Below are 25047 nucleotides of genomic sequence, written 5' to 3'. Positions count from 1 at the left end.
AGCTGATGAAGAGTATACATATAAAACTACAGTGTAAACAAAACAACAAACAATACAGTATAAAAACAAATGTCTTAAATTTGTGGAAAGAACTATTTAAGCAGTATGACACAATTTTTGGTAACCGTGTCATGCATGATTCAAAATACGTTATATTTCAACTTATAAATTAATAGACATTCTCTGGAAAACTATACTAAATTACTGATAGAATTCAAATTTGACAAAGAGAATGATGTCAAAGCTCCACTGAAGAGATTGAATGAAATTGTTTCTTAAAAAAATACCCAAGGGAGAAAGATATGTTTAAATGTATATATTATATATATTTAAATTTACATATTTTAAATATATATTACACACATATATATTATTTGTATTATATGTGATTTTTAATATAGGACTACATTACTTTATCCATATATCCAAAACAATATTTTCAAGTTAGCCAAAAAGTTTTTGGTGTGAATTTTCATTAAGAAAATGGTGCTTATTTTATATTCATTGTCAATTTGTAGTTAAGTGTGTGCAATGATACAAAATGCTTAATTTTATTTCAAAAAGTTTCCTAAACAGTGTATTAACTCAGTCCATGACTGGAAATTTGTAATTAATTTTAAAAGTTGTTCATTTAAAAAAAAAACTATAATATAACAATGGGATCATTTAAGTATGCTGCTTAAATTTTCTTTGAAAATTTACTTATTTGAAAATTATTTTCATGTTTTAGTGCATAGATGTTAAGGATAGTTTCACATATATTTTCAATAACATAATTTTCTCCAGAATTCTACATTCAACTCCAGAGATAACTCATTAATACTAGAGTTTTCTCTGATAACTTTTCCCCCTTCATTTGCATATCTAATTCATTTATAAAGATGTGCAGGGCATATTCTACAGAACTTCTGTATATGTGTGTGGATATTTGTTTCTCATGGTCTTAACCAATATTAAATTCACAATATCCAGAATGTTGGTGTGTTATCAGACCAATGGAAATAGGTTTTAAACAATGGAATATCACTGATAGACGAGGGTAAGAACTATTTTTTTATCCCATAATGCAGACCTTACATGGATTACCTCAGTTAGTTCTCACGATAACCCTAGGAAATGAAAACTGTTTTCACACCCCTTTTCTAGATGAGACACCTGAGGCTTCAGAAGAGATGAAGTAACTTGCCCAATGACACACAGCTCTATGTTTCTAGGATAAAGGCAACCTTTTCTCTTTAATTTTGCATGAATGTTAGCATGGTATGTAATAGACATGATTAAAAGCTTGCCATCCAAGCCACTAATCATCGATTGAGTATAACCAACCTTGATCTAAATATCTAGTTGCAGATAATAAAGACAGAGAAGGAATGTGTGTAAGGGAGATAACAATCCTTAGTGATGTTAAATGAACTGACTTTAAGGCCACAGTCACATTTCTTGGAAGCTATAATTTTAATGAACAAGTCTATATACGGTATGACTGATCATAATGAATGGAATATATTAGGAATAAATCATTCAATTCTCAAAAGGGTAATTGATTCCTGCTAGAATTGAATCAGGTATTATTATAATTTCCATTTCAGAAATCGGGAAATTAAGGTATAAGGGTATTCAGTAAGCTGGTCAAGGATACACAAAGAGAATAAAATTTTGAACTATAACTCTCAGGCTCCCAGTCTACATTTTCAGCTGCTACATATCATATACATGCTTTTTGCTTTGTTTTTTCTTTAAAAAAAAATAAATTGGATCTTCCCTGAAACCCCCATTCATTAGCTATAATGATGATAAATAAGACATTTAAAAATGCCATTTTCCCTCACCAAGTCCCAAAAGTCTGTGTGATGTTTTAAGAGTAATCTCAGTTTTAGGAAATGGAATCATTAAAGGGGTATAATAAGAATATCAAAATTGAACCTCACTTCCCTGAGGATTAGGAATAAGAACAACACACTCTATTCCTCTGGGAATCTTTTGATAGGGCTTTGTTCAAACCCAGGGTAAATACCTTAGAGCAGCAGTCCTCTGGCGTTGTCATATATTGCCCAATTTGATTGTTTAAATAAATTTTTTTAATACACACCCAAAAAGGCAGAGATAAAATGTGTCAGAATGTATTTGTGCGTATCATAAATCCATTTCACATCACCTCTCAGTGCTCATAGCAGGCAGAGTGCCATCTTGAATTGGCTTTGATTTGAATATGGACTCTTGATCTTTTGAACAAAAATTAGTGACTATGGGCACTTTATATTAATTAACATACTTGTCTCCAACAGATTTGTTTTCAACAATTCTCTGGTGCTAGATATGAAAATAAATTGAAATTCTCAAACTGTTAAACTTATGATTGGCTTCTGACAACTGCTATTTTCTGATCAGAGGTTGAGATCTGATTAATGAAAATGGCAGTTTATTGCTCTTCTTTATTTTAATAGCTGAAACTAATGGCAATCCCATGTCCCTGAAGCTTGAACCGTAGAATGGATCAGAAAGAGAAAAACTTTGGAAAGTCAGCTTTACAGCATATATTTTTGAGGGGATCTGAAGCTACTTTTCCAAAGCATACTTATGAACATTTTCCCTTTATGTTAGTCTAATTTATTTTCTTGTGGGAAGAGGGAAATAATTTCCTGTAGTCTATTTATAGTTTCATTTCTCTTGTTCACTAATTTGTTAGACAGTTTTGAATGCTCTGAAGAGTGCTACAGGTTCTACATTTTATATTGTTCTTTCGACAATGAGACTTCTGTCCTCCTAAATATTTTTATAATTATTTAACAAAGTTTTCTGTCAGCACTATTTTTGTTCCTTATTGTTCCTTAATCCTATAATTCTCAAGTTTTAACCAAATGTATTATTACAGTTTCTCTGACTGTAGCTTGTTGCCATCACAGCATATCAGGCTTTTGAAGAAAATGTAGTGTTATGTCATGTTGCAGGGTGCTCTTTAGAATCTGGCATTTTTATACAAGCCCATTTTTGTTGAGATGACAGTGAGGGCCTCAGAACCTATTTCTAATGGAGGCCTCAGGCAGACAGTTTGATTGGATAAGATATGGCTTGAGTTACAGAGGTGATTTGTCTTGAAGCATTCTGTATATGGCCAGCACACCATAATTTACTAGTTTATTTAAATGGTTTGGTGTGTTAAAGGTAATTTATATTAATATCTTTCCATTGCCCTTTGTTTTCTCCAATGCATACTATTTATTTCATCCTAATCTTTCATAGTATCCAATGTATATTCCATGCTTGAAGGCTCACTGTATCTTTAGGTCAGGTCTTCATTACTTGAATTCAAAGGACATTTTGCTAAAGGTAGAAATTAGTCTAAATTGAGACAAAACACTGATGGTTAATGTGTATATCATTAATTTTCCTCTCTTAAAACAACTGTATCTTAATAAAAACCTCTAGGACATTATTAGAAAAGATTGCCTGATATGTAAATATTAGTCACTGTACTAAGGCCATACAAATAGATAAAGATTAGAAATAAAAAAATAAATTCTGCTCTGTGCTAAGCCCTTATTTGTATTATACAATTATCTCTCACCATTTCCCTATCATAGAATGTTACTTCTGGAAAAAAATATAGCCCTTAATACAAATCTACAATATTTTAGAGATAGCTTTCAATAAAGATTTAATTATGATTTTTTTAAAAAGATTTATTTATTTATTTTAGAGAGAGAGCATGAGAGCACAGAGGTGGGGAGGAGCAGAAGGAGAGGGAGAGGGGGAGAACCTCAAGCAGACTCCCTGCTGAGCACCAAGCCTGATATGGAGCTCCATCTCACAACCCTGGGATCATGACCTGAGCTAAAATCAAGAGCTGGATGCTCAACCAACTAACCCACCTTAACACCCCAGATTTAACTATGCTTTTACACAAAACATAGAAATAAGATTTTACTGATAAGGTTAAAAGGTATATTGTCTCTGTTTCAGTCTCCTGATGACTAAAGTACCTTTTCTTTCTCAGAAAGCAAGTTTCCTGCTTATCATTTCAGCTTCAAGTGCATCCTAAAAAAAAAAAAAAAAAAAAAAAAAAAAAAAAAAATTTGCTTTAAGTATTTCAGTTGGTATATAAACTTAATAACATTAGGCTTTATTATATTGACAGGGCAATTACAAGCCTCTTGTGCATCTTCTTGTGGCATGTATATTTTTTGTTAAATAATCAGGCTTTTTGAGAAGTTCACATTAACTAGTTTTTTTTTAATTTTTTTTTAATTTTTATTTATTTATGATAGTCACAGAGAGAGAGAGGCGCAGAGACACAGGCAGAGGGAGAAGCAGGCTCCATGCACCGGGAGCCCGATGTGGGATTCGATCCCGGGTCTCCAGGATCGCGCCCTGGGCCAAAGGCAGGCGCCAAACCGCTGCGCCACCCAGGGATCCCATTAACTAGTTTTTTTAACAATGGTGTACTGACACTTCTTTACTATTGTTTCTTTCAGCTTGCACATAACATATGGAAATGTATTAAGTATAAAATGGCCAAAAATAATCTAAATTGGTGTGTATTTTTATGCCGGAGTAGAAACGGATAAGAGAAATATCTGTAAGTATTAACCAAGGGAAAGTAAGAAGAATGTGAAACTCTGAGCAATCAAACCATTGATCATCTGTAGGAGTGAAGTTCCACTGTTAACTTTCAAAGCTTTGAATAGGTAATGGAGGACAACACATTTAATTATTAGGGTTGTATAAGTGCAACCTGCAACATCATGCTGAAAAGTACACATTCACAGGTAGGACTGTGGCTCAAAATTCTATAAGCACTTACCTGAAGTAAAAGTACTCGATTCAAAATGGTTTGTTGTAACATTTAATGGTATTCCCATTTAAGAAATAATTATTGAATATTTACTATGTATAAGATACTAAAGAGAGGAATAAAACAACCAATAACAAAAACATCTTCAGCCAATTGATTTTCTTTATAGTAGGAATAAAAACAGAAAATTATAATTAAGTTCATTTTAAAGTAGAGCAGGATAAATGTCTTTGGGACATAGGGAAATGCCTTTGGGATACAGGGAATACAAGGGGTAGGAGAAAACTATTTCAGAAACTGTGCTTTTAGTTCAGGTATATAAGTCAACATTAATTGGTTGAAATTATAGGTATTTTAAATCCACTGCCATTTTGGATTGAGCAGGAAGGAACCATATAAGAAAAATAAGGGGAATCTGGGCAGGTGTGAATATCACCTATGTTTTTAAAAAGACTGAGGATGCCACATAGAAAGGAAGTGAGGTGGGGACAGGGGGCAAGTCAGCCCCAAGGTGCAAAAAAGAAGTTTAGCTGAGTAGATAGATATGCATAATAAATGTCAAACTGGATTGGGTCAGATATCCCAGCAGCCTATTTTAGCAGCAGCTCAATATGGGGAGCAGAATAATGGCTCCCTAAAGATGTCCTAAACCTTGGAATCTGTGAATTTGCTACACAACATAGCAAGAGGGCTATGTTAAGGTGGTAGGTGCTATTAAAGCTGCTAATTATCTGCATTTAATATGGAGAGATTATCCTGGAACATCCAGTTGGGACCTAATCTGATTACCAGCATTCTTTAAAAATACAAGAGGGAGCCTAAAGCAAAGGCCAGAGAGATGAGATATAAAAAGGACTCCATCTACCGTTGCTAGCTTTGAAAACTCAGGAGGCCATGAACCAAAGAATACAGGCACTCTCTAGAAGCAGAAAAAGGTAAGGAAATAAATTCTCACCTAAAGTATCCAGAAAGAAACAAAGCCTAGTTGATACTTTACTCAGCCCAGTAAGACCATTTTGGACTTGTGACCTACAGAACTGTATGATGATACACTTGTGTTGTTTTTAGCTATTATAATGGTAGTTATCAGAAGTGGTAGAAAACTAATACACTCCACAGGTCATTTATTACTACATCCGAGGAATTCCCAGTATGAACAGCCCTAGAATTATCAGCTACATGATGTCTTCATTTTAATAACAAGTTTTTACAGGCCTCTAACTTAATATGCTAATTGTATATTTAATATTTGTATTTGAAATAGTATAAAATGACCAAAAATAATTTAAATTGGTGTGTATTTAATACCCACCCCATCATATACAAAGCTTTAAAAGGAGAGGTACTTATTTATTTAGTTGACAGCAATGCTTGATGTGTTAATTGACTTGCAGTTTGACTTCTGTCAATAACTTAATGAAGCTTCACTGATGATAGCACATAAAATGTGAAAAGGTGTCTCCCTGACATGGAATTTTAAAGGATTTCAGAAGGCTAGACATCAGGAAAATATCATCTTCATGACCCTGTAGATGTATCATTTATAATAGACTATAAAATAGTACCAGTGGGTTCCAGGGAGAGACACTGATCATGAGACAACCACAACTGTCACAGAATTAGTGGTAGACCACGTAGTGAAAGCCTTTCTGCACTTAGTGATTCAACTTCATTTATTGAACAATTATTGTTTGCCAGTCACCTAATATAGCCTTGAATGTCTTGATGTTAATTATAGCCTACTATATTTATGTAGTTTTCACTCATCTCCTGAATGTCAACATACTAGATTTCTTTGGATCTACAGCTCCAATTCAATCTCCACAAAAAAGAGATTACTTTGAGTAGAGTCCCATATTGGCATCAAGGGTATTACATTTTGGAATCCAAATGGAAATAGACATTGATAAAGGAAATCATTTATTTGCTTTTTAAAGATTTTATTTATTTATTGGAGGCGGGGGGTCGGGAAGCAGGCTCCATGCTGGGAGCATGACTTGGGACTTGATCCTGGGTCTGCAGGATCACACCCTGGGCCGAAGGCGGCGCTAAACCACTGGGCCACCCAGGCTGCCCTATATGTTTTTTTGTTTTGTTTTTTGTTTGTTTGGGTTTTGTTTGTTTGTTTGTTTTTAAGGAAATTATTTGGGAATGCTTTGGGGATCTACTTTTGGGGAAGAAAAGGGAAGGAGAGAGGATTGGTCAAAGAGAAGTTGAATTGCAATACGGGCTCAAAGAAGGCCTTCCCTCTTTGGTGAGGACTTCTGGAGCTGAAAATGAGAAAAATTGGGTTCTAAGTTGTTTCACATTGAGGTAAGGGGTTCTGGCTTTCTGCCCTCCACACTGACCAATTTTTAGATGTAAACTGCCCATGGAAGGAGGCATTACTTTGGACAAGACCTACTTTTTTTAGCTTAGGTAATCTCAAAAGATGTCAGGGAGATAAAAGCATTCTCTGGCAGTACTCCCCAGTTGCTAGGGAAATGATTTCCTCATTCATTAAAGATCTGTGTAGCACATCATAGTATCCATCTCCATGGGGTAAAATTGAAGCAGAGTGGTATTAAAACATGATATTATTTAAATAACTAACCTTTCTGGGTCTTTAAAATAAGAAGACCAGATTTCACAACACAAAACTCCTTTTTTTCTCTCACATTTTTTGATTTTCTTTTTCCTGTTGACTTAGAATTTTATTATACAAAATATTAGCAAGATTAGAAACTGTACACTTAACAAATTCAAACTTCATTTTTAAAATTCCACTTTTATAAAGTTGTCAAGAAAATTAAATTCAACTTCAATTTCCTCTGAATATTAAAATCACATTTCAGTAACTATATTTTAATCTGATAATCAATGATTATTCAATGAAGCAAATTACTTAATGCAAATTCCCCACAAATAATTCCAAATAAAGTAAGCAGTAAGTTTTAACACAGTTCAGGGTAAATTTTTTCATATTTCTCAAAAATAATTAATAGATAACATAATTGTGATGGATACCATAACTTCTTTGCTCTAAGGAAAACGTACTTTTGCAAATGGTGTATGCCTGGTCCTCAAGAAGCCCAGGAAAAATTAGAATATCTCTTGCAGTTTCTTTTTCTTGCTTCCTTACTCATGTTTGACTAAAACTAAATTTGCAGGTTTTTAATTATCCTGCAGCTTGAATTCAACCCGTGATAAGTAGTTATTTAATTTGCTGTCAGCTTTAACTACCCTCAACTGTGACAGAGCAATACAGCATTATCTTCAGCAGCACTAATGAATCAGAGTAGCTGTGATCTGGAGTAATGGTGTTTTTTTATTGTGCTTGAGATGACCTCTACATAAGTAAACACATGATATTTCAATATTTGGCATAAATAAGGCTAGGGTATTTTTATACTGAAGACTGCTAGTTGGCCAGGAGGTTTTTAGGCCAAAATGTTCATATTCATTAATTATTAATTAATTTAGTAAATATTTACTGAAGCCTTCCCTTCATAGGATGCAGTTGCAATAACGTGAAAGATGGTGGCGGCTTGGACTAGAGTGGTGCTAAAAGATAAAGATGTCAGGGTTTGTGGATTAGATTTGCAGAGTGAGGGAAATACATAAACATAAATGAAGATACCATGATTTCTGGCCTATGCAATTAAAAAAAATGTGATTGTTACTATCAAAGTTGGGAAAGATAGTGAAAAAAGAAGGTTTAGAAAACATATCAGTAATTCAGTTTAATACAAATTGATCTAAAGTGGTATTTTTCTCATTAGCTCATCACATAATAATGAATAATTCATTATTGTTCACGGTAAAGAAATTAGCAAATTAATCCTCTTATGACATATACTTAGTAGTAGTCATAAAAATATATTAAATATGCATTTTTTAAGAGTTGAGTGAGCAGAGAAAATGGGTTTAATACAGATAAATATATATTACTTACAATGGTGAGCCTTTAAAATTGGAAAATGCCTCCAAAATATGAAATTCTAACATTAAAAAGATCAAAACATAACACTACCTTTGATATAATAAAGTTTTTTTTTTCTAGATCTCTTCAACCAGTTTGAGATTATTCTTGCTTATGCAATAATTACCCCAACTCTTTAATATAAAGTTTGAAAAGCAAGGTAGTAGAAAGTCAAACTACCTTTGTCTACTAGAGGAACTGTTTATTTTTCTGAAATTGTCATAGTCTCACATATGTATTTTAAAATATAGCTTAAATTATTTTCAATAAGATTTTTTCACTTCTTTGTTTACTGATAAAGTAGGTATTTGTAAATAAACTTATCTGCTCCCCTGATATCTCAGTATTTGTATAATATTCTTTACCTCTAATGTTCTCTTTCCATGTTCATTTTCCTTTCCTCTGCATATCTCTCTATATCGTCCTATTAAGCTATTATATTTTACTACACTCCTTACTGATTTTTTTATCATGTTCTTTCCCTTTAAGGAAAAAAATCAAGGTAAAGATATGAACCTATCTTTTGAATTGGCAAAAAATGACAATGCAAAGATCACAGAATGTAGACTTACATAACTTAAATTCATTGTAAAACACGGGGAATTCATTATAATTTTTTACACAAATATGATTTAAATTATATTTGAGTTCATTTTTCCAGTCTAAAATTATTTGAAATATATAAATTAGTAGTTAGAAGTTGAAGTGCAGGGACACCTGGGGGCTTATTTGGTTGACTCTTGAGTCCTGAGATTGAGCCCCACATCAGGCTCTGCACTCAACTGGGATTCTGTTTAAGATACTTTCTCTCCTTCTGTCCTTCTGCCCCTCCTCCCTCTCTTTCTCTCTCTCTCTCTGTCTTTGACAGTAAAAAACAGAAAAACCTGGCTCCCCAGCTCCAAAATGTTAGGGAGTAGCCCCCTTTAATGGCTATTAAATAAATCACAGAAACTCACGAGACTACAAAGAAATATGTAATTAAAGTGCTATCAGTAGTCTCTGCTCAAACCAAGACCACACATGACTCTCAAGGCTATGGGCTACCTGACTAGGCTCACAGAAATTCCAGATGTAGAGAAATATTATGGAGGAGATATTAACCAGAAAGAAGGGAACACCTTGTTTGGGCTCATGATATTTACAAGAACATCTTATTTGTTATTATGATAGTTACAAGTCCACCATGTTTGTTCTAAACATCCACCCTAATATTGACAGGAAATTTACCTAGTTCCCTGGTCAGTTTCCCAAAAAAGATAGACGTAAAAGTCCCTGATGGCAGCCTGTGGGGACCCTTCCACTTTTGAGAGCTTTCTCTGTATCTCTGCTTAATAAATTTCTATCACTTTGTTCACTCTCTATTGTCCGTGAGATTCTTTGACTTTATGAGACAAGAACCAAGCTCTCCCATACCAAGGTGATATATATGCATGTTGAAAATTCTTGGAAACATATGGTAAGTAATGTTTCAGCAGGTGAGTGATTATTATCAACTAATTGTACATGTGTGTGTGAAGAGGCTGACTGGATACAAAAGTAAAGACTATATAACGTGGCAAATGACAGAACTAGAGCTCTTCTACATTCTGACCTGGCTAAAGACAAAAGGTCACTTTGCTAATAAACCTAAAACCAAGTATAAAGCATGTCAGTATGGCAGTGTAAATTGCATAAATAAGACTAATAATCAGACTTCTGTGCAAGTCCCTCTTCACATTCTTTATGTTTTCCTAACTCTGTCAGTTATCTTACCACTTAGAGAGAAATTTGATCAAGCAGATGTTTACTCATAAGAATAGCCATACTTAAATGTATGCATAGGATTTTTTTTCTCATTCAGGGTATAATGGACACTAATGCAAGAAGATATTAGTAATCAGGACACTTTCCATTGCAAAAAGTAAGTATTAAAATCAAAGTGCGATGTTAAGGTTCTATTTCCTTACATAGTTTCTTGTTTTAAGAGGTAAGAAAAACTCAATATATCTATTTGATGATTAACTTTAAAATTAACCTCCTCCAGTGTCCTATAAAAATTAAGTAGGTAAAACAGGAAAAACATATTTTTCTTCTTAATGCTGAGATCTAGGAGATTTAAACAAGGGAAATTAGATATCCTGCCCACTCGGCTCTCAGAAACAGACTTCTAAGCTGCACTATTAATTATTATAATTTAAAGTACATTTTAGAGTTTCAGAGTATAAGGTCATCTGGCAATCAAATTTTTGTAACCCACATCATTCTTATCTCGCCTTCGATTTCCAGTAACTCAAAATTTATCTTCTAATAAATTGGTGTCATGCTATATCTAACTACAAATCTGATTATTATGCATCTTCCTAAATTCCTTCTGCAACTCCTTACTGAGGAGTTACCTCTTGAACATGGAAAAGATCATCTTCATGATTCACATTATGCTTTGCAATTTAACTTCACCAAACCCTAAGCTGCAAATGCATCTCCACATACATAGTACAGTTTCATACATTTGCTTTGTCTATCTTCAGAACTCATGGAAACCACCATCCAGGATGGGTTAGACTTCTTCCTATAGATTTCTACAAATGACTTGTAAAGGGCTTAAGTCATGCCAAGTACTCTCTAAGGGCATGATGTACATAAAGTCTTTTATTCTTCGTAACAGCCCTACATGTAGTAGGTAATATTATTCCCCAAATAAAGAACTGAGGTACAGAGAACTTTGGCAAAAGTCATCAGTCTTATAAGTGGTAAAAATGGGTTAAATTTAGAGAGTTTGGGGTCAGAATTTCTGCCCTTACCCACTACACTGTAGAGGACTTCACGTCCATTGCTATCATTCCATTAACCCTATAACATTATACTTATGTGTTCATTGTCTTTCTCTTCTGTCTGTTTCTTGAGGACAAAGGCCTATTTTGTCGATCCTGTACAAATAAGTGCCTATCATAGTACTTACTTCTCAATAGTGCAATATAAAGGTTTCCTGAATTAAGTTTTCAAGAAACGTTGATTATATATCTATTGTGCAGTTTCTTACACTAAATTTTTTTGAAGGATTAAAGGTACATAGTAAAGGGAAGGAGGAATGAGGGAAGAAAGAAAGACCAATTCTAGTGTATTGGGAAAATATAGTTAAAAATCTAATCTCCCACAAAGGTAGTAGGGAAAGAAAATACCTTTATTATTGAACAAGCAGTAAACCAGAACATGATGCTCATCTGCTAAGGGAATCTGCTAAGAAATTGTAAAGATAGAAATCTCATCCTTTCATTTGGCCAAGCAGCTATATTTCGTTAAATACATGCATGTTTTTGAGATGAACAACTAGTTCTCAAGTAAGAAAACTGACAACACCATTTGTCCCATGCGATATATCCTCATTTTACCTGGAATCTGTGTTATGTTAGTGAATTGGCTTTGCCTAGTGGAAAGACCAACCTCTAATACTGTTAATACTAGGAAGTAGTTTTGCATCTTGGAGCAAAGTGCTGCCCACCAAAGTCAAGTTCTTGCCCTCCTATTTGAGAAATGGGAAGACAGGGGAGCTATCTTCCTTAATGTTTGTATTTCATAGAGATTGCTCCCAGGATCTCCAGAAAGACATTCCAAGGTCATAAAGCTGACAAAATGCCAATTTAGTCTTCAGAAGTATTTATGTACATTTCAGAGCAGAAAGTACTTACAGTAACTCTAAGATAAATGCTCACTGAAAAAGGAGCGCGGGGAAATACCTTCCCTGATTTTCAACAGGGAGAATTAAGGCTCTCATTTTTAATTTGTATTTGTCCTTACAAGTGGAGCCGCTGAAGAATAGGTCAGAGGGAGTGTGGTATGTTGGGAAGAATATTGAAATCTACTAGGTCCAGATTGGTTACTTACAAGCCTTTTCCTTAGAGGCAGCATTTAATCTCAGCATTTAAGGCTCTGCTTTTCATTTGTAAAGTGAGTAAGTTGTAATAGTTACTACCTAAGGTCACTTTCAGATTTATTGCTCTATTTCAAAATCATGAAAAAATCAAGGGTTCGGTGAGGATGACAGGTGGTGTTTTTTTGTTTTGTTTTGTTTTGTTTTGTTTTTCATGTCCACACTTGTTTGGAACTTTTAACTACTCTGATCTAAGATACAGTCAATGACCACTGAACGTCTATAGACTTAAATCATAAGGAAATTAGAAACATCCGATCTCTATAAAACACTTAACACATATGTTTAAAAACTTTTGCCAACCTAAGTGTGCACTGAAAGAAAATACTTTCATATTACTGAATAGTAATGAATAATGGACCACAAATGAAGCTTTTTTTATTCTTTCTTTTTTTAAACTGTAGAGACTAAGACTAGAATTGTGGCCTGGAATGTGGACTTGCATTGACTGCCACTCTGAGTCATGGGGATTTAGAAATATTATTTCCTTGTTCTTTGGACATGTATTAAGTGTCTAGATACTTTTCCCCCTTTTGTTTCTTAGCAAGGAAAATTCTGTACAAACAATGTATGCTAAAAACAAAATAGTTTTGGGGTTTTTAAATCTGAGAACATTCTTTCAGAGTTTTACTTTGTGAAGAAAATTCTGGTGGCCAAGCTAAGAGAAAAACTTTTAACACTTCTGCTAAGTAAATGTTTACAGGAAAAAGGAATATTACTGTTGACAAGATAAACATCCCAGAAAACACACACACAACTGTATTCGATGGCCTATGCCCCCAGTGTTTGAAAGGCTTTTCTTCTGAGCTTAATTCCCAAAAGGGGAAAACTATGTAAATAGTAAATCTATACATTCCCTGGGAGCAAGTATATTATGCACTGTTTCTGTGAGGTTTTGTCACCATTTCAGTGCTACAGACTAAATAAGGCAACTTCAGGGCAAAGGAGGTTACTGTATCCATTTAGAATACTTTGAATATCTCAGAGAAATATTTTAAATATCTGGTCCCACTGTTTTTCTTAGAGAAGTAAATGAGAAGTGACAGCAGTGAGTGAAAAATAGAATTGTTTTTGCAGAATTATTTTGAACTCCTTTCCAAGGAGAATGGCCACAATGTGTTCATTGTGGTTTTAATGGATTGTAATGAAAAATTTAGCTTTGCTTCCCATTAGCACATCCAAGCTTTACTGCTTCTGCATGAGCCCTACTGAATAAAGCTGTATCATGTCATGTTTTTCCATGGCTATGCTGTTATTACATGGTTGCTATCTTTATCTGCCTTTAACTCTCTGACCTCAATCCTTAACTTCTCTTCCCTAATTCTACCTTAACTATATGAGCTATGGAGTTCTGGGGACACTCCTCTACCAGAGAAGTCTCTACATGGATAATACCTCCAGCATTCTGAGGTCTTTGTCAATCATCATATTCTTAATAAGGCTTAGGGACCAATTTATTACAATTGTGAGCCCTTCTTCCATCACAAGGTAAGATTCATTATTGCATTCTATTGTAGTAAAATATATTTAGATATGTAACATATAAAATATATAAATACAATATGTAAAATATGTTATATTGTATATTTATACACAAAACATAGAATTTGCCATTTTAACCATTTTTAAGTGTGATTCAGTGCCATTAATTACATTCTCGATATTGTACAATTACTACTTATTTCTGAAATTTTTTCATCAGCCCAAAATAAACTCTGTAACCATTAAGCAATAATTCCCCATTCTGCTTCCTCCCCACCCACTCCAGGCTCTGGTGACTTCTAATCTACTTTTTGGGTCAATTTACAGATATTTGGATATTCACATAATCGATATCATATACTATTTGTCCTTTAGTGTCTGGCTTATTTTATGGCAGAATAATAGTCCATTGTATGAATTTCTGTTTATCTGTTTATCTGATGAACACCTGAATTATTTACATCCTTTGGCTATTGTGAATAATCCCGCAACAAACATTGGTATGCAAGTGTCTAAGTTCCTGTTTTCCATTATTTTGGAACAGATCTAGGAATGGAATTGTTGGACTATGCAGGTCCACTATGTTTACTAGAACTGCCCAGCTGTTTTCCACAGTGGCTGTATCATTTTATATTCCCATGAACAATTTACAAGGGTTCCATATTTTCTGCATCTTTTCCAACAGTTACTTTCTTTTTTTTGAAAAATTACTTTCATTTCAGTGGGTATGAAGTGGTGTTTAATTGTGGTTTGGACTTGAATTTCATTAATGACCAGTGATATTGAACATCCTTCCATTTGCTAATTAGACATTTGTATATCTTTTTTGGATTGATATCCAAGGTTTTTTTTTTCTCATTTTATGCACTTTTTGTTGTTGATTTGTAGGCCCTTTACATATTCTAGGTATTAAATACTTACTAGATACATGGTTTGCACAAGTAGTTTCTCGTGATCTTTGGATGTCTTTCACTTTTTTAATAATATCTTTGATTTTGTATTATAATTTTCCAGAGAACAGAGGCAATAGGATATACATTTATATTAACTTATGAAAAAAATGATTGTTGGAATTTTGGTAGGGATTGTTGTGAATCTGTATATCTTAACCATCATCTCATCCCTTAACCATCATCTCTTTATATATATCTGTATCTATACTGTTATCTATCAATCATCTATCCATCTATCATCCATATATACATATAGAAATAGTATGGTGGGTGGGTGAGAGTTGGTGCTGTGTATAAAATGAATATTTTTGTTGAATATTTAATATACACACACACACACATATGTATATGCGAGAGAGAGAATTTGATCATGGAATTGTGGAAGCTCACAAGTCAAAATCCGTAGGATTGACTGGAGGGCTGAGGACTCAGAAAAGAGATGCAGTTCCAGTCAAAAACCAGTCTGCTAGCAAAATTCCTTCTTCCTCTGGAGAGTTTGGTCTTTTTTTTCCAAAAAGCCTTCAAATGACTTGATGAAGCTGATCTACATCATGGAGGGATTAGTGTCTCCTTTACTCAAAGCCTACTGATTTAAATATTACTATCTTCTAAAAAATACCTCCAAAGAAGCATCTAGAAAAAATGTTTGACCAAATATTCATGTACTGTACCATACCCTGGTTGACATGTGAAATTAACTACCACAGGTACACAACTGTGTTTATGTTGCTGTTGCTGTTGTTATATAGGTTAAATCTAATGTATCATTTTTCTTTTCTCTTTTCACTAGTGCTTTTAGTGTCCTATCTAGGTGAAGGGGATACGAGATACAAGCTTGTGGTTATGGAATCAATAAGTAAGTCACAGGAATTCAAAGTACATCACAAGGAGTATCTTCAATGGTATTTTAATAACATTGTATGGTAATATATGGTAGGAACCCTTGTGAGCATAGCTTGTTGTATAGACTTGTCAAATCACTGTTTTATATGTGAAACTAATGTAACATTGTGTGTTACATTATATATGATATATATGATACATATCATATATTGTTTAAATAAAAATCTGATGCTCAATCCAAGGTGATGAATATTGACCCTTATATTTTTTTCTAAAAATTTTATGAATTTAGCTCTTATATTTATATTGCTGATCATTTTGAGCTAATTTTTGTATATGGTATGAGGTGAGGGATCCAATTTCATTCTTTAGTATGTGAAAATCCAGTTTTCCCAGCATCTTTTGGTCATCTGTTGAGAAGACTAAATTCTTCCTACTAATGGACTTGAAATCCTTGTTAAAAATCAATTGACCACAGGTAATAAGTTTATATCCGAACAGAGAGAGATGTGGGTCCAGGGGAGAGACAGGGAGAGATGGAAGTTAAAGAGTAAGAAAGAGATTAAAATTGAGATTTACATTCAAACTGTGAAAATGAAGAGATAGAAATGGGTTTTAAACAATTACCAAGACCTTGACTTTCTGTTGAGGCTTAACTGAAATGGGCTGAGGATGGTTTATTACCAAAATACTGGGCTTATACAAATATTGAAATCTTTATGCCCCTCTTGCTAAAATACTAATGTAGTTACTAGGTAGAAACTCAATACCATCTTGAAATAACACAGAATCATTAAATGGTAATAGATATTTAAATATTAATGGATAGATATTTGAAATAAGAAAGTAGAAGCCTGATGATCCTCAAACTACGGTTTCTGAATAACTGAATGTCTAAAGATACACAAATATTCTTTGTGTGTGAGGAAATTATGTACATGTTTATTCTTTCTATTTCTCTTTGATATTTAATCAATTTTAAAGTCTCTGTAATAAACCTTTCTTTTTAGAAAGATTGAACCCTGTCCTGTTCATTTTTCCTCTGTACCTAACACAATTTCTTGCGTCTAATAAGCACTTATTATTTATTGGTTGAGTTAATATGTCAAATATCTTCTGTTTCTAGCTACTCTCTGTTCTTCTCTACCATATTCCCAACCTAGAATACTGATCAGATTTATATCATTTGGTATTTTCATATTCTTTTTCCTCTGAGTTTCCATTTATTTTGACCAATAGGGAGCCCTGTCAGGAGATTAGAAGGTGAAATCAGCATATTTATTCCACTTCCCATCTCTTTGCTAGGTCATCAACCTGGCATCATCCCTAACCTAAAGGTCATAGTCATCTTACAGGGAAATAAACAAAAGCAAGAAACCCAAAATTTTGAGCGAACTTTCTCCTTCAGGGTCCAATGACTACCCTTGAGTCCTGGTACTATTTTGCTTGTTTGTTTTTGGTACATCCTGACACTCATTATTACATAGATTCTTTATAACTTGCATGTGTATCCCACTTATGCTGGGGCTGTAATTGATAATTTCATGGTCATTTATAACGCTGAATGGCTTATTAAAGTAAATATCCTATAAACAAGCAGCATGTAAATACTAGCTTAATGTGGTTTATCTTATTAACATAACTTCTGCAGTTGAATTTCTCTTCCTTCCTGTTAATCTATGTGATACATAGAACAAAGAGATGATAGCATAGTGTTTTTCTCTTTTAGACACTTAAGGAATGAGCAAAGGGAAAAGAGGGAGGGAGGCAAATCAAGAAACAGACTGTTGACTATGGAGAACAAACTGATGGTCACCGGAGGGGAGGGCAGGGATAGGGGAAATAGGTGATGGGGATTAAGGCATGCACTTGTCTTTAGCACTAGATGTTGTATGGAACTGCTGAATCACTAAATTGTACACCTGAAACATATTACACTGCATGTCAACTAACTGGAATTTAAATAAAAACTTAGAAAACCACAAAAATTGTTATCAAAATATAAAATAAACACAAAATTTTACTCTTTCCTCTCCATAATCAATAAACCTTTTGAAGCAGACAGGTCTAAAAAGAAGAAAGTTCTTCACAGGTCACTGCATTTAAAGTATAACTCCTTCCAGGAAACTGCTTTTACAAGTATTCTCTTAAATACTCTTCAAAAAATCTTCGACTTCAATCTATAATAATGTTTTTATAGTTTAACCATCCTAGGTATGTTAAAATATAGCTGTATGTTCTATGATATGGTATATACGCTAGGGAGATGCTCTCTAATGTAGCACACTGGGGCAATAGGTACTTGGATTAGGAATTAGCAACATTTTTCTTTTAAAGTAAAACTATTATTGAGATAATGGTTATTCTTTTTTGCTTCTTTCTTAATCTCTTTTCCTTTTGGATGGATATTAAACTGATGTCCACATGCAATTTCTATTATACACTTATGATTTTTGGTTGTTTGTTTTTTGCCATTCTCCACAACTATTATATACTAGCTGAATCTCGCAGAGGTTAATTCTGATCCTTCCAGAATTAGTGAAAGGAAGCAATGCAGGCAAGAGTGTTCATTGGTAGCTTTGATCAAGAGTGTCATAGTCAATGGTTAATATTTTACTTTAACAAAGCTTCTTCCCACCTCTCCCAGTGGAGAGTTAAATAACATTTAAGATTTCCTTATAATCCAGTTTGCCAGACATAGTCCTGGCTTAAGTGTGTTTATATAATGAAATTATAGATGGTAATACTTTCACTCTCAAAAAGAGTTCTGATTTGTATAATTAATTAGATGATCACCCTAATTACACAATCACATCTCTTGCATTATATGCCAAACTAAAGGTAGGATTACCATATAGAGCAAATGGTATATCCTATGCAATATTTGGCACACACTTATCCTTAAATTCATAGTCTATGTAAAACTGGATGTTAATTGGGTATGCTATATTTCTGCGTTTTAGTTAGCAATTCTACAGTAGGAAACAAACATTGAGGAAAGATTAACAGCAATTCCCAACACCTCCCCTAGAGTGCAGTGAGTAAGATCTCAAAGTTAAAATAAAAATCAAAAATCAAAATGTCTTAACATTTAAGTTTTAAAATTATTAAAGTAGTACATGTGTGGTAACAATAGAAATATTGTGACAAGGAATAAATGTTAATTTTTTTCTCCCTAGGTATTCAGTTTCCCCTCAAAGGCAGACATAATAATTAGCAGCTACTTCTATGCCTTTTGAACTTTTTTTATAAGTAATTTTGCATATACATTTAGATGTATGCATTTCAAATATTGTAAACATGCACGTGCAGAGGGATAGCTGTGATACCTGCATGTGTTTATTTACTATCATCTATCAGTTTATCTATCTATCTAAACTATATTTTATATAAATGTTATAATCCCATACATACTCTCCTATGTCTATATTTTAGAAACTGACATTACATGCATAGACAGAGAGAGAGTGATTCCCTCAGGAATCTTTTATTTTATTTATTTTTAAATTTTATTTTAAAGATTTCATTTGATGAGAGAGAGAGCACAAGCAGGGAGAGCGGCCCCCTACTCTGGGGGGAGCCTCACAGGGAGTTTGATACCAGGACCCCAGGATCATGACTGGAGCAGAAGGCAGACACTTAACCAGCTGAGCCACACAGGTGCCCCTCCCAGGGTGAGAGAATCTTAAACAGACTTCCTGCTCAGTGCGGAGCCCATCTCTGGGCTGGATCCAAGACCCTGAGATCAGGACCTGAGCTGAAACTGAAAGTTGGAGGCTTAGCTGACTGCACCACCCAGGAGTACCAATTTATCATTTATCTTATCAGAAAGTGGGATTTGGTATAAGTACAGATCTAATTGCAACCTTAGAATATTGAATTTTTAAATTAATATTTTTTAGCTCTTTGAAAGGTAACCAGTTTTACTGACTGGAAAGGGCAGCCCTAATAGATTTATGCTGTTACCTATTAGTACTCCAAAAACGTTCACATTTTTTTATAAGGTAATTCAAATTCTGAGTCGTTGAGGCACAGTAAGTGCTAGGGGGAGAGTATTGGAATGGAGCTAACATGAGACAGGAGAAATGTATAGGGTTTTTGCTCATGTGAAAAGGCTTCTGTAGAACTTAAATCAGTCCTGTAGGATAAATTCAATAGGCACTTGAATATCACTGGGATCTTAGAAAAATGTGATGTTCCCATTTACGGGATAATAATATTTGTATGGTAGAGATGTTAACAGGGTCACATCAAACATCATAAAATGTAGAATATTGGTATGATCCTTTGACAGTTGCCCTGACATTATCTAGAGTTTTTTCATAGGAATTAAATGTAACCAGATTTTGTAACAAACAGAAAATGACCAAATTATTACTTTGCTACCATGATATTTCTGTTGGATCTCCCTCTTTATCCTTGATTGAAATCCTAGGAATAACCCTGAGTTTTTGTCACTTTCAATTCTTAATGAACAACTTCATTTTCAAGCAAGAAAATAATTTGGTCCTGTCTATGTTAAAACATTGATTTATTATCCAATTAAAAGTCTTTTGCTCTTGAGCTCAGACCTGATCACTTGGAAATCTTTAGGGAGGGAGGAGATTAGAGCACAGTTAACTCCTTCCCTATCCTTTTTTATTGCCTGACATATTGGCTTTGCTCTTTTCTGTTCTTCCAGAATCAAGTCCCATAGAATCTAAAACCATTCTCATTTTATTGAAGTCCTAAGATTTATTGGAATGAGTGGGTTTCTTATCTCTCACTTAAATTCCAGCTTCTACAAAGTTTTGATCATGTTATTTTATGCACTCCTTTTTTCCCACTAGCACTTTACTTGCTAGACTACAAATACCACTTTTCTCTTATATTCAAAGCATTACACACTAAGTTCTTACATATAACTGATTCTTAGGAAAAATCTTTTAGCAATAAATAAAGACTAATGAGTTTGTTACCTGAAACTGCTTAGCCTTATTTCAAGGAAAGAAATCCAAAATCAGTTCTCAGAAAAAATGGATTGTACCTCTGCATGAAAATCAGGGAACTTCTATGGGGTGCCTGGGTGGCTCAGCGGTTGAGGATCTGCCTTCAGCCCAGAGTGTGATCTTGGAGTCCCAGAATCGAGTCCCACATTGGGCCCCCTGCATGGAGCTTGCTTCTCCCTCTGCCTGTGTCTCTGCTTCTCTCTCTCTCTGTGTCTCTTATGAATAAATAAATAACATCTTTAAAAAAAAAAAAAAAAGGAAAAGCAGGGAAGTTCTAAATAAAATGGACCTCAACTCCAATTCCTGTGAAATTTCTTTTGTACCTGTGCAAGGTAGAGTTTTAAGGGTGTCCTCTCTAAAATAAGGGGAACACTTTGATTCATATAGTTATAGAGATAGCATAGTGTTGTAGTTAGAACTAAGAACTAGAGATCTCCTCCTTTAACCAGCTTATATGACTCAGAAATGTTACCTCACTTCCAAATGTTTAATTTCCTCAACGGAAATAGGCAATAATGGTAATACCTATCTTATAATGTTGCTAAGAGATTTAAATGATTTATTTGTGAAGTAGTTCAACTAGTTTCTGGCTCAGAGTAAGCATTATACATAAATTTATTAAATACATGAATAGGGACATTTGAATGATGCCAAGTCATATAGCTTAAATAAAATGGAAAAGTAATCTTAGGCAATAGGATATCAAGGATATATGAATATGAAATGTGGCGGTCACAAAAGTCTCTCTTCATCCCAGGACTATATTCCCTATGGTTTCCGATTCAGCAGTACACTTAGGGAAGGAGAAACAAGAACATCTTTTCTGGTACTTATGAATATCTCTCTGTATACCTTTATTAGAAATTTTGAAAATGTCTTTTCCTATTTCTCTTACTGACAAAATATGGAAGGACTATAATCTAGTGTGGGAAGGTTCAATAACTGAAAAAATATAATAAAGCAAGGAAGTAGTTCTACAGAAAAACATAAAAAAAAAAAAAAAACAATTAAGACTGAATGTTAGGCATTTAACACAAGGAATGTTGCCACACTGTGGCCAAAAACTTTCTGGACTGGCTGTTGAAGTCTCTCTCTTTTCTAACAGTTTCTTCCTTTCTCTGCAAAAATGGTGCCCCTTGAACAACAAATGCCTTTTAAGAGATCATATATGAAATTTTGCATACTATATCTGATAAATGTAGCAATCTTGTTTATATTTAAATGCACTAGCTCAGAAAGTCTGAAGACTGAGCATTCTGTTACTATCATACATTCAACACCTCTATTACCAGACTCAACTTGTTTTCTGCCTTAAAAGCCTCTCTGTTGTGTCATTTATTTAGGTGAGTCATAATTCTACCAGTGACATACATGGGACCTAAATTCGTGTTTGAGTCCTCCTCTTCATCTCACACAAATCCATCATGATGTCATGCCCCGCTTTAGTGGGCACATATCTTCCAGTAATTAGCTCATTTTCCCATTGACATTGTGCCAATATTGGCTCTCATTGTGGAAGCACAAGGCATGACTGAAATAGCCACATAATTTTTCTTTCTTCGTCTTCTTAACATTCCTTACACTTAGTCTCTATCATTCTCTCATACTGATGTGAACTAATTCACAAATCTCAACAGGTTTTAGTGGCTGCTGAGCAAAAAGCGGTTGGCTTTCTTTCTGTTAACTTAGATGTCAGTTTCAAAACTGGTTTTTCCCCTAGAGATCTATTCAACATCAGGCCTCAACTTGCCTCCTTCTCCCTTCCTGGGGTTTCCTTGCTTTTCTGCTTGGAAACTCCTTCAAGCTTCCCCTATAAGTCAAGCAATGACCATTTAATAGCAGTAAATCCTTCTTTCTTTCAACTCAATGACACCGGTTTGGTACCAAATATGACAGTCTTAGGCTTTCCTATGACACATAAAATTCTTATTGCAGCTCTACTATTGTATTTCATCGAATGAGTTCATATGTACTATGAGTTCAGTGTTCTTTATTTTCTTGTTGAAGAATGAGACCATTATTTTTCTTCAGATTTTAGAAAGAAGGCAAAATGAAAATTTAGGCATATTTTTGTCAAAGTTCATTTGCGTTATTTTACTTTGCTAGAATTTGGAATATAGATCAAAGTGGTGTGATGTTGCAAGGATAAAAATGAGTTCAAAAGTACATCAGGGCTAAGAAAATTGATATTATCCAAAGCCAAATTACCAAAGTAATACAATATAAAACTGATTTCCAACTATATAACACTGGATGTGGAATAACATGTTTCTTAGTTTCAAGTTTAATCAAATATAAGAAATAAAGTATCAAGAAACTTTAAAATTGTTTCACATATTTTTAGGAAAGACAGTTTTGACCACATCACACTTTTGTTTTTAAAAGATAACTTAGAAAATGGAAATGATCAAGGTTTTAGAAAGAAGACTTATAGGAAAAAAAGATCTACATATTTCAGAGTAATAAGAACCATGATTACTTACTATATTTATGTATTTATGCATAACTTAGGTTCCCTGATTTTCTCCCACCATCAATGTAAATTTTCATTCTTTGTTTTTATGCTTCATAAAATCCAGTTTCCATTTATGAAGAGTGATTGGTTTGTTTAATACACTGTATGGAGGGGAAAAAACAAAAACATATGACAATTCATTTTCTTCCTTGATTTTTGTCATTATTTTTAATGATGTGACAAATTTCTCCACATTTTAATTTAATTATTTAACTGTGGTTCAGTGATTTAAACCATAAACACAATGACAAATGATAAAGTAAGGGAATTAGATCAAGTCATTTACAAATAAATCATTCTAAATGGTTCCATGTATCTCTCACAAAAACTACATAGCAAATGCAATAGTTTAGAAGACTCCACAGGAGGGAAAGAAAAAGAAAATAAATAAATTTGATAACAACAGCAGGATTTCAAATGAGAGCAGAACAGGGCAAAAAAAATAGGTGGTTATTTTTGTTTTAGTGTCTGTATATTTCCAGACAAGTTTCACCTTAAACAGAGATAACCATAAATGCCACTTGGTAGAAAATAATTTTCCTAAGTGACTGATGGATTCTAAAGGTGATTTTTTTCTGTTTATACATTAGCTTAAATTATAGACTTACTATAATTGCAATTGAGGCCTTTTATTTTGTCTGATGGCAAAAGCATCTGGAAAGATATTATTTCCCACTCATGGGCTTTAATCTGTGTGAATCTAATACAAAGACAACTAAAAGTATGTAAGAAATGGATTTCTAAAATATTAAATATTCTTTAGATTTTTGATAGAGCTGAGGATGAGGTATAACTTTTGTTTTATTTAGAAAAATAATTCCTATTAGTATTTTGTGGAGTTAATATAAAGACTAAATGTCAGTTGGACAATTTGAAAGCTCTATTGGACAGATTGCCTAGGATTACATTCAGAGTTGTTAAATGTACTTACCAGTGATAAAGGAAATAAATTTATAGCAGCAGGTCAAAATAGACATGTTGGTGAACCAAATATATAGTAATGTAGACTTTATTACTATCTCCTTCAACTCTGTTACATGAAGAAAATGATAGAAACTAATCAGTAAAAATGTATTATCTCATACCGTATGATCCCATACCACGTTTTGTTAAAAACACAGTAAAATTTAGGGCCATAAAAAGAGAGTAAGTGCTAGGGGCCTACACAAAGATCGCAGGTATTATATAGAGGTAAATATGTATTTAAATGTGTAGCTTCATCACAGTCATATTAATTATAAAAAAATACAGTTCTCATTACACACCTTTAATACTCTAAATCTCAATATAATATTCCTTTTCTCTTTTTTTGTTTTTATTTAATTCAATTAGCCAACAAATATCATACTTCACTATAGAAAAAAAATTGAAGTTTAGAATGTTTGAGACTTTGATTCCATTCCTCCTACTCTATAACCAAACATTAATGGTAAGAATTGCCCTACCTTCCTTGGAGATTATGGTTTATTTGTTTGTCTTATGAAAATTTACCTGAAAATAACTCAAAATTACAAAATATTGAAATTGAAAATGTCATGCACTATACAGAATTCTATAGACCTTTAGGTTAATATTTGAATGTGATATCAAGCCTTCATCGAGTTTA

The 25047-nt window shown here is 33.6% G+C and overlaps 1 long non-coding RNA gene across 1 annotated transcript; it reads right to left on the bottom strand.

Moving 5' to 3' along the window:
• Positions 1-3870: 3870 nt before the first annotated feature.
• On the bottom strand, positions 3871-24482 carry LOC119870899. Its single transcript, XR_005356301.1, has 3 exons — positions 24373-24482; positions 23410-23542; positions 3871-4035 (listed from the first exon to the last, which is right to left on the bottom strand). It is a non-coding gene; the product is annotated as an uncharacterized LOC119870899 (long non-coding RNA).
• Between the last annotated feature and the right edge of the window lie 565 nt (positions 24483-25047).

The sequence above is a fragment of the Canis lupus genome, chromosome 3 (genome assembly GCF_011100685.1).
Source record: "Canis lupus familiaris isolate Mischka breed German Shepherd chromosome 3, alternate assembly UU_Cfam_GSD_1.0, whole genome shotgun sequence".
In the NCBI taxonomy this organism is placed as follows: Eukaryota; Metazoa; Chordata; class Mammalia; order Carnivora; family Canidae; genus Canis; species Canis lupus.
Note: the sequence above shows the minus strand (reverse complement) of the source record. Positions and strands in the feature narration are given on the sequence as shown.